Source organism: Ambystoma mexicanum, chromosome 4q (assembly GCF_040938575.1).
Source record: "Ambystoma mexicanum isolate Mex_15411 chromosome 4q, UKY_AmexF1_1, whole genome shotgun sequence".
NCBI classification, from domain to species: Eukaryota; Metazoa; Chordata; class Amphibia; order Caudata; family Ambystomatidae; genus Ambystoma; species Ambystoma mexicanum.
In genome coordinates, this window is record NC_090928.1 from 858923437 (window position 1) to 858934626 (window position 11190).

Genomic DNA, 11190 nt, shown 5'->3' on the forward strand with positions numbered 1-11190 from the left:
AACTGAAGACATGAAGTTGTTTACTTGACCTGTTGTTGTAACTGGTCTAGGGAAATCAAAGCGGCATTTGGTGTAGTATTTTCCTTTGTTTTTATATTTGCGACGACAATATTTCCCACATTTGTGTCTCCAAAAGAAGTGTTATACTTCTCTGAGGGGAGGAACAGTTTTATTACAAATAAAGTGTAGCATAGCAATGAAGCGATGATGGAAATATCTTGATACATTTACAGGATCTAGAGAACAGATTTCTCCTGGTGTTTTTATATCTATGTTTGTTTTGTTTTTGTTTGTTATGCATAGGAAATCGCGTACATCTTCCCATGCATATTCTGCACAACTTAATGTAACAAACCAAGTGGGTGTGCCAAGATTTCTAATTATACAGCGTACATCTCTGTGACATCGGAACCAGTATTCTTTTATACCACACATGTTTGCTAAAAGATTTGTAACACTTGACTGTAAAACGTCATCTTTTTCGTGCACCTTTTGTAGTAATTTCATAGCTGATATATTTTGGAAATGGGTACCAGATTTTAATGTGTGTGCAAATCCGTAGCATAGAGTTGCTAGTTCACTTTCAAAGAGAAGGTGGAATATGTATTCCACGTTTTGTCTGAATCTGGGGTCGTCAGAATACATTTGTAAAAAGCAATATTCTGATGCTGTTATTTGTGTGGGTTTATCATCGTACCTTCCACCTTTTCCAGTAGGAAAGAGAAGAGGAAAGGCACATGCTTCTATACTTTTTTCCCCATATGCTGATTGGAGATACTTTGGCTTGTCGCATTTAGTACATTTCAAGTGCATCATCTATGGTGTCTTTATAGTGTAATGGATGAATTGTATAATGGTCTAAAATATTGGATTCTGTAGCAGGATCTAGAAGTTGAAATTGACCAGTTTCTGGTGACTCTTGAATTATTTCAATGGTTTCTCTTAGGCTGTCTTCAATATTAATTTCTTTGTAGTATTCATTGTTGTCTTTTAGATATTGCAGGGTTTGTCTAGCTTTATGTAAATCCACGAGTTGTTGCCAATTTTTTTTGTGTCTTTTGTAGGTACGCCATTTAACAATTAAAGATTGATCTATTGGACGTTGCACTCCCAGAGTGTGTACATTTTCTTTGAGATCTAATGGTAAATAAACTACTTCGCCACAAATGCCTTTCTCTAATTCTGAGGGAGTTAATTTTGCTTTTTTTTGGTTGAAGGCGTATTATTGCTTGAAATGGGTGACTGTTTGAATTATGATGCTCTCATATAAATGTAGTTGTTGCAAAGGTTTTGGTAGTGGGAGTAATTACAAATTATTTCTGATAGCACGTGAAGGTGTTTGGTTGTTGTCAAGTTTTGCAGTGCAGTAATTGCAAAGTATTAAGGGGTCAGTCATTTCGTATTTGTTTTCTGCTATAAGGTAGAGAGCTATTTGGAACCATTTGGAATCTTCATTGTCTTCTATTTTGTATGTTATGTCTACAGTTTTTGTGCTACTTTTATAAAAAGTCCTGCGGCAACAAAAAACACATGTTTTGGTACTTCAGCGGATGTACTTTTAAACTTTAGTATTTCTTTTTTGTATGTGTGTAACAGAAGGTTTCTATTTGTACAGTAGTTGCTAGTTTTTTGTAAAGCTATTACATTTTGTAAGTGGCTTTCACTTCCAAAATATTTTCTCTGAATAATCTCTATTTCTTCAAGTAGTTGTTGGCTGCACCGTGTAGAAGATTTTTATTTAAATTGGCTAGTGCTAAAGCAGGACTTTTAGCATAGTAGAGTTTATGGACCAGACTTCTTATAGTTGAATGATGTTTTGATATCATTTTGATATGATGGAAGATGCTTTTGCAAATAGGTCCTGAAATGCAGGCTAATGAATGTCTTTGTAGTCCTGTGTATTTTCTCACTGGACAGGCATCCATATTTTGTAGTAGTTTCATTTTGAATTTGTCTTTGCTTTTTACATACTGATTGAGGAACTGGTGTAAAGATTTCAAAGATTCTTTGGCAATGTTACACATTGATGTGCACAGCCATTTGTAGACTGGATGTTTTGGTTCAGTGGAATGGAGAGGTGATACTGAGTTTTCTGGGGATATTTTTGGAAGCAGCGTTTCTTGTTCGATAATGGTATTATAAAATGTTCATACCCTCGTCCACTGCTATGTATGGCAATTGGGTTTGTTGCTTTTGTTTGTATGCTTCTTGATTAAAATATGGTTCTGTGCTAGTGGTGTGACATCATTCACCTGCACATATGTTTAATAAGCAATTTTCGTTGATATTCCGTTTATTGAGATGTCTTTTTTGTAGTTTAGTAGTTAGTTTTGTTAATGGTTTCATTCTGTTTAAAACTAAAATAAATAACTTACTTATGAGAAGGATTCCACTGTCTATGAGAGCTTATAGGATTAATTTTCTACGGTAGGTTTTAAGGGTTGTGCATGATTTCTCTCCTGTTTTTATAAGGTTCTAAAGGACTTTGTGGTGGAAATCTTTTTGTAAAATAATTTTTTTGGTATGGTTACTTGCCACTACATCAAGATGTATATGTGCAGTGTTAGCAGTAGTGGTAGCTGAAGTCTTGTTAATCACTTTCTGTTTCGTTTTACATTTTGAAAAGGGAGGCAAAGTTTATGTACTGGAAGCTTGTTTTGTTTCGCTTAATGACTGTATTAGCTGTTTTGTTTGAACTTTTTGTACAAATTCTGCTAGAGATGGATGCTTATTTTGAACACTTTTATTTTGATTTGCTCTACTTCTGCGTTGCTTTCTACGGAGTTGCTTTTTAGTAGGCATTCTTTGGGGTCTGTTGGAGAAAAAAAAGAACGTGTGGGTTGGGCTGTTGTGCAGTGTATGTTTGCTTTGTGCATGAGTATCTGAGTATAATGGTAAGGATGTATGTGGAGGTGTGTGATTGTGCAATGGCAGCTACATCAAGTTGGGAAGGCTATTCTTGTATTTATGTGTTACTATACTAGGGTTCAGATGACAATACAAAGTATGCAGCTGGTGAGGAGAAGCACTAATACTAAATCTAATGGTACAGGGTTAATACACGTGTTTGTTTCTACAATACTAGAATTCTAGTGTCTTTGAGTAACAGTTAGAACATTTTGGTAGTATTCGTCTTACTTTTTTGTATGTAAAAAGCAGGTTTCTTCTAAATTCTTGTTCGTACTTCAGATGCTGCTGCTTTTCAGGAGAGTGCTCATCACTGTAATTGTAAAAGAAAGAAGTGAGTAAATATGTGTATTTATAGCACTGTTGTTAATGTAGACATTGGCCCTCATTACGAGTTTGGAGGTAAAGTACGGCCCTTACCGGCATGGAGCAAATACCATGTCCGTGTTGCCACAAGGCCACTATTAGAGGGCGATTAGGAGTACGCGGGCATGAGCTTTGCACCATGCCAGTAACGACCTTTCCGCCATGCCGTAAAAGGGCGAAAAGTGCGAAGCGCAGATAGCTCCACCGCCATCCAAGCCATCGGTATTAGTGGTCACCGCTATTAGCGGTCACCGCTAATAAGAGGAACCGGAAGTGGTGTCATCGCACAGGAACGGGAAAGAGCATGGCGGCCATCTTTAAAAACACAATCCATTGCCATCCTCTGTAACCAGGTGCCATCTCACCACCACACCTCTACCACACCTCTACCACTACCTGCAGCATCTTACCATGCCCAAAGCACTCAAAAAAAGTGCAGAGCGCTTGCGCAAAGAGCGCTTCTCACCAGAGGAGCTGAATATGCTGGCCGAGACGCTGCAAGAACATGCGGATGTCGTATTCTCCACCAACATGTCTCGACCTGCAGTGCAGCGGAAGAAGGAGATATGGGCGGAGGTGGCGCAGAAGGTGAGTGCCGTTGGCACCACCCCTGCACCCCTAAAGATGTCCGGAAGCGCTGGGACGACCTGCGTTTACGTGTGCAGAACATCCTCTCTGCCAACTGCAAGCAGGCGATGGCAACAGATGGAGGTGCGGACACCCCCATTAAGATGCAACCCTGGGAGGAGATCTGCGCAAGCACCATTGGGATGGAGGTTATTGAGGGAGTGGGGGACATGGAGCGAGGAGCCCCGTCATCGGCCAATGCAGGTAGGTGTCCCAAATGAAACACTGCAATGACCAACACGATGTCCCCCTGAACTGAAAGTGCAATGATGGAAAGCAGGGTCCACCAGACACATATTTGTAAGACTGCCTACAGGCAGTGCACAGCACCATCTTGTCCACATGCATGATGCACCCCATACATGTCCCATCCCAGATGCATCCCTGCATCACCCTCCCAAAAGCCAAGCAACCCGTATGTCAGTACCCCAATGCCAATCAACTGCCTTTCCATATCAATGCAGCTCACCAATGCATGCCTGATGCATGTAGACCCATCACTAATCCTCTCCCTCTCTTGGTCCCCCACAGGCAGGCCATCAGACAGCGATGACCAGGACACCAGGGAGGATCCTGCAACACCACACAAGAAAGCCAGGGGCACCGAGGGAGAAAAACACCCCTCTACATCAAGGGGAAGAGGGCAACCTGGACCCCAACGGAAGGGCAAGACAACCCGAGAACCCACAGCACCAACATGCACTACAGCCTCCACCACAGCACCCACCCACCACCAACACACTGGAGCCAGAGGTAGAAGGCACTATATCTGCTGCCAGTAGTACTGTGGGAGAGACAGCTGCCACAGCAGCCATGTCCAATGACGAGGCAGATGTTCTGCCACATGGCACAACCACCACTACAGGCCCCCCGCATTCACCACACCTCTCCCCATCCAGCATACACGACATCAACAGCCATGAGCTGTCTCCTGGGACTCATGGCCCGGTAGTTTCAGCCCCACGCCAACCGTACATGATGAACCAACCATGTTGGTAGCACCTCATACATCCCCCAGTGTCGTGAACAGCCAAGGGGGGATCAGGGCTATCCAGAAGCGGCAGGAAGATTTGACAGGGCTGTTGACACAGCACATTACGGAATGTGGCCGGGCAAGGGATGAGATGAGGGAATGTGCTTCATCCCTTAAATCTGCAATTGAGACCTCCTCAAAAGACATCTGCAGTGAATTGGCAGCAGTGCGGCAGGTCCTCTCCCAATTGGTGGCAGCAATGGAGGCCAGGCGTCCGGCACAGGTGGCAGAACAAACTGGGACATCCTCCAATGCCAGCTCCACTAAGTCCAGCCCCCTGTGTTGGTCGGACAGGGGTCCACCTGCTGCCAGAAGAGGATAAGGGCTGTAGGTTCAGCCAGGCATTCTGGTCCCACGTGGAATTATGGTGCATGCCAGTGCACACCATGTGTGGGGAAGTTGAGGGGGAGGGTGAGGGGGGAGAGGGTGTGTGGGGAAGTTGAGAGGGGAAGGGAAGGGGGGAGGGGGGAAAAGGTGTGTGAGAAAGTTGAGGGGGGAGGGGGAGTGGGTGTGTTGGGTGGAGGGCTTGTGCACTTGTTAGTTACATATTCTGCATATACACCTGTTATGAAATCTGAATTCACATGTGAGGACATTGCTTACTGTGTATGTGTGCTTTATTGGTGAACAGTCTACAGTGTCCATGTCCCTGACATACCCAGTGCCCTGAGTTCCACCTCCCTGTCACACTCCCCATCCATGTGTGCTAGAAACATTGGTCAATCAGAGTCTGATGCATGGCATGTCCCTCCTGTGCATCGTTGCCTCCCTGAAGTGCAGCCCCATCTCCACTCTCCTCATCCTCATCATCAGGTGGTTGGAGTTCAGCGTCAGGGGGCAGAGGCACATTCCGTCTGATGCACATATTGTGTAGCATGACACATGCCATGACGATCTTGCCCACCTTCTCATGGCCGTACAGGAGTGCCTCACCAGACCTGCTGAGGCAGCAAAAACGTGCCTTCAAGAGGCCAACGGTCTGCTCACTAACCACACGGGTACGTGTATGCGCACGATTGTAGTCCTCCTCGTGCCTGTTCTGCGGGTTCCGGACTGGGATAAGGAGCCACCTCTTCAAGGGATAGCCTGCATCACCTGCATGTGGGCAACAATGATTATGTATGAGTCCTCACATCACATGGGACTCATATCAATGACAACATAGCATGCATTCATTTCCTGTATGCACCCACAGATCCATGCATGAATAGAGACACATGATGTGACTGCTATGAGTGTATTCCTCCTATAGGCAGGTGTGCGTACCATCGTCTAGTGGGCGCAGGGGGGGGCAATTCCTTGTGAGTGATCATGCACTGTGGTAGTCCACGATGGTTGTTCCCATGATCTGGGTGATGGGCAGTGATATGTATGCTACCATCCTGTCAACATAGATGGCAGCGTCATGATGATCTCACTCTGCACAACAAATGGTGATATTCTGTTTTGGTGGACCTCTGTGTTGTTGTAGGGGTGTGTTCATGTATTCTGCCCTCATGTGGCTCCTTTGTATGCAGTAATGGAGACCTGTCCTTTTTGATGATGGTATTTGGTGCTGTGCATTGGCCATCCTAATTGCTTGTTGCTGCATTGTGCTGTGGGGTCTACGGTCTGGTTATGTGCAGTGTACATGTTGATGGCTATGTAAGGGGTGTTGCACTGCATCATTTTCGTGGTGGTTCAAGTCTGGCCTGCTTTGGGGTATGAGCATGGTACATCCTCTCAGGTACTCTCAGCCAGGTGAAGTATGCATCTCTCCCCCCCCATCTCAACCAGGTTAAGTATGCATCTCCCCCCCATCTCAGCCAGGTGAAGTATGCATCTCCCCCACCCCATCTCAGCCAGGTGAAGTATGCATCTCTCCCCCCCATCTCAGCCAGGTAAAGTATGCATCTACCCCCCCATCTCAGCCAGGTGAAGTATGCATCTCTCCCCCCAATAACCTACCCACATCGCATTTCCATGAGTCTGACATGCAACTCACCGAGAAGCCAGGATCTCTGCCCTGCATGTCGCTCCATGTAGCATGGTATTGTGGAGTTCCGCAAGACCATTGAATCATGGGTTGATCCGGGAAATCGGGCACAACAATGTGTGATGATCTTGTTTGAGTCACATACCCTTTGCACGTTGATGGAGTGGTATAACTTACGGTTGCGGTACACTACCTCCATGGCATGTGGGACCACCACTTCGACATGGCTGCAGTCGATGGCGCCAATGCAACCAGTGATGCCAGCCAGTGAATGGAAACCAACTTTGGTATTGGAGATCTCCTGGGCTGTCTGTGGTAGCAAAATGTGGTCCCCTGTGTGCTTCAGGAGGGCATCAAGCACTTGGTTCAGCGTACGTGAGAATAATGGTTGTGATATGCCATGCACGTGCACCACTGTGTGCTGGTAGGTGCCTGTGGCCAGGAAGTGGAGCACAGACACTACCTTCAGTAGAGGTGGGATGGTGGTGCGTATTTCAATTAGGCTGATGATGTCGTTATGTATCATGTCCACAATCATAGTGATGGTGTCCCGGTCCAAACGGTACAGGGTGTGGGTCTGCTCAGGGGTTAGGTTGAATGGACTGGCTCGGATGCGAGGGATTGGGGGATGTCTGCGTGGTACCACTGGCTGCACTGGTGGGGCATGCTGGGCCTGCCTCACCCTCCTTCTCCTCCTGCGTCTCCTCTGTGCTGCCATGTGTTGTTGTTGTTGTTGTTGTTTCAGCAGTTCCACTGCAATCATGTCCTCCAGCCCCAGCATTGCTATTAGTATTGGAATCATTTTGGTGTGGGAAGGGGTGGGGTGTGCTCCATTTGTGCTGGCTCAGTCTATATATATTGCCTCCACCTGTGCTGATTGTGTGCACCTGTGGCAGTTGGGAACACTGCACATGGCCGTTTACGGGTGGTCCGCGATGCCGGTATTTACTCCATGCCGGTAAGGTACTTTTCGGGCTTCAGTAGGCCGTTATTTGCATGTCCGCCTGACTTGTGATGGCCTCCTGTTTACGCCATGGCAGTATTTCCGGCATGAAGGGTTGCATGCCCGCACCCATGCTGCTATTTGAGGCACCGTTAGTTACGGTGCCGCTAACAGCGGGTTGGTGGGTCGTAATGGCCCGGAGCGGTAAACGATGCCGGTAATCCTTACCTCCAACCTCGTCATGACTGCCTTTGATTATTTGATTTTGAAGTAGCAGTGTTTTCTGATAACTGAGCACAGTATGTACATGCACTTTCCTTTCCCTATGTGCATCCTGTATATTTTACTTAGAATCTGTTAGTTCAACATGCTTTACAAATTAGTATAATAGTAAGTGTACAGATCACACTTGACTTCTTAAAGGAATGGTGCGGTCAAAAATGTTTATTGCCCCCATGGGTCGACCATGTGTTTTTAAGCCTAAGTCGCTCGATTTTAGAAAAATTTCCTATGGACCTTACCCGAGTTTTCGTCCATTAAATGCACGCGAAAATAGCATCAGGGAGCTGCCATTTTGTGATAATCCTATCATTTCCCCCATCGCCCTGGCTGACCTGCTTTTGCGGCACTAAATCATATCCCCCGCCCCTGAGCCTGTCATCAGCAGACGCGTACCGCCCATTTCACAACGCCAAAGCACGTCTCGTGTCAACATTCGCTGCGCTTCAGCTAATGACGTGTCACCATGGAAATGGCAGGACGCCTCTTTCCTCAATAAGTATAAACAGACCATTTCAGAACACACAGCAGCAGATTTTCGATTCCTTTCCTCTCTATGTGTTACTTTGAGTATTCTGTGACTCGTTTCTGTGCTCTGGTCAGCTACCTTTGTTGCTTGTAGCCCGTGTGAACAGATACCAGTACCACCACTATCAATTATTTTAGTTTGTTTAACACACAATGGCTACAATAATGCCCTACATGTACAAGCCCAAGTATACCGAGGAGGAACTACTGGAAAGGGAAACGCGCGAAAACGATGGGTCTTCGGACGGCAGTTGGGAGGACGATTCAACAGCTGAAGAGCCTGGACTTAGTCTCGTGGACGGTGTTTCCACCTGGTGCACATGCAATCGGTGCGAGCTAATACCAACCGAGGACGGGAACTGCTGCTGTTGTGAAAACACAGGATGCGTGGCCTACATTTCGGAAGGCGAGCCACGACCGCAATGCATCACCGAGCTGCCAGACTTCAGGGCAGTCTGCCTCACACGGTCCGTGTTGAGGATAATGATGGTGCTTATGCATGAACTTCACGCAACGGTTCGTCCTCGTAATCCGAGTAACGAGTAAGTATACTCTGCTTGTCATGCCACTCCTATTTCATGGTCTTCTACTATATCCAAAATTACATATACATATCATTGTAACGCATAAAAGTCTTTCAATAGTGTGAAGTGTCTAGATAGCATTTGTCCGAGCAGAATGCCATTAGTTACAAAAATTGGCATTGACAACAAATGTTTATTAAACTTATCTTGGTCATTTAAAAACAGTTTGTTTCATTCCTTTTCACAGGTGGTACAGGCTGGTGGCCTATCATTCCTTTACATTGTGGCTTCACGAGAGGCTTGGACACCGCGTTCGAAGAGTGATACCCACCTGTGCCGTTCGTGCCATAAGAGAAACGCTCCCGAGTGACAGCGGTCAGTACAGGGGATTTTCTCTCGCTGTGCTGCAACGTGAACTGTACAATGCGTAAAGTTTTTTATTTTTGTGTCATCAAAATAATATACAAAATAAAACACCACATATATTTTAACAACGGTTGTTTCAATTTTTTAAATGAATCAAGTGTGTCTCCATTCAAGGATGGACGTCAGACATCTGTACTCCGAATGGATGAAGGTCAGGTCGCTGTGAAGCGGGGTGGTCACTATCTAAGCTAACATAATATATTATCAATAATGCATGCATTAATAATACTTGTTCAAAGTCTTTCAGTTGGTTATGTCTCTATAAAAGTCACACATATATCTATACTATCAATTAACATTGGATTATACAGGCCTTAGGTCAAGGGTCTTGACCACTATAATACACTGTTTGAAGTGTGGGTCTGTGCTCACAAGAATCTCTGGTATGTCTCATTTGTTATTGATAGGCAACGATATACTGCAGTAGGGGTCTAATGTTAGTTGGGGATCTGCTAGGTGGGCATCATGGCGTGTCCAGTGGTCTGGCACATGAAGAGAATACCTTGCAGGGACACAGGGTCAGAATGGCAGTAAGTTTCCACTGGCAAGGGTGCGTGGGCAAGGACACGTTTGTGGAGATGAACGAGCCATGTGCTTGGTTCAGGCAGGTTCACAAGATCTCAGAGAGCGATGTGTTACATTTACTAGCTGTTGCAAATACCTCTGGAGTTTTCCAGTCAGTGGGAACGAGGGTGTGGGCCATGTGCTCTGCGCGCTGTACTATCGCAGTGAGGCCTGGTCACCAAGATGGAGTGGAAAAGGGGTACAAAAATGGATGCCTCGTGTCCTGCTCAGTGTTCCCATCTACGCGAATGTCATCCAAAGTTAACATCACTTAAGGGCAAGAGGCGAACCCACAACTGGAGGCACTTGGTACGAGTTTCTACTGAGAAGTAAAGGATGAGAGGGGCCTGATGGCCCCTCGTTCCCACACACTTGCCTGCACGCCAAAAGGCAGTTCGCACCCGGGGATGAGCGCTGGTATGGGGGGCTGTCACAGGCGCAAACGGCCAAGGTGCCAAACAGCATGTACACTTCAAAAGGTATCTCACGCCCAGGGGCCATCACTCACATGGCCTCCTCAGACCCCGTGTCTCCAAGCAGGCCTCCCCCAAGGCAGGCCGCCCCCCTGCAATCCACATAAGTGTGTCTCCATTCAGCAGTCTTCCTGTGCCTTATCTGCACGCCCCAGGCCCATCCATCCCACCCCCTCTATCAAAGGCGGTTCGCACCCGGGGATGAGCGCTGGCATGGGGGGCTGTCACAGGCGCAAACGGCCAAGGTGCCAAACAGCATGTACACTTCAAAAGGTATCCCACGCCCAGGGGCCATCGCTCACATGGCCTCCTCAGACCCTGTGTCTCCAGACAGGCCTCCCCCGAGGCAGGCCGCCCCCCTGCAATCCACATAAGTGTGTCTCCATTCAGCAGTCTTCCTGTGCCTTATCTGCACGCCCCAGGCCCATCCATCCCACCCCCTCTATCAAAGGCGGTTCGCACCCGGGGATGAGCGCTGGCATGGGGGGCTGTCACAGGCGCAAACGGCCAAGGTGCCAAACAGCATGTACACTTCAAAAGGTATC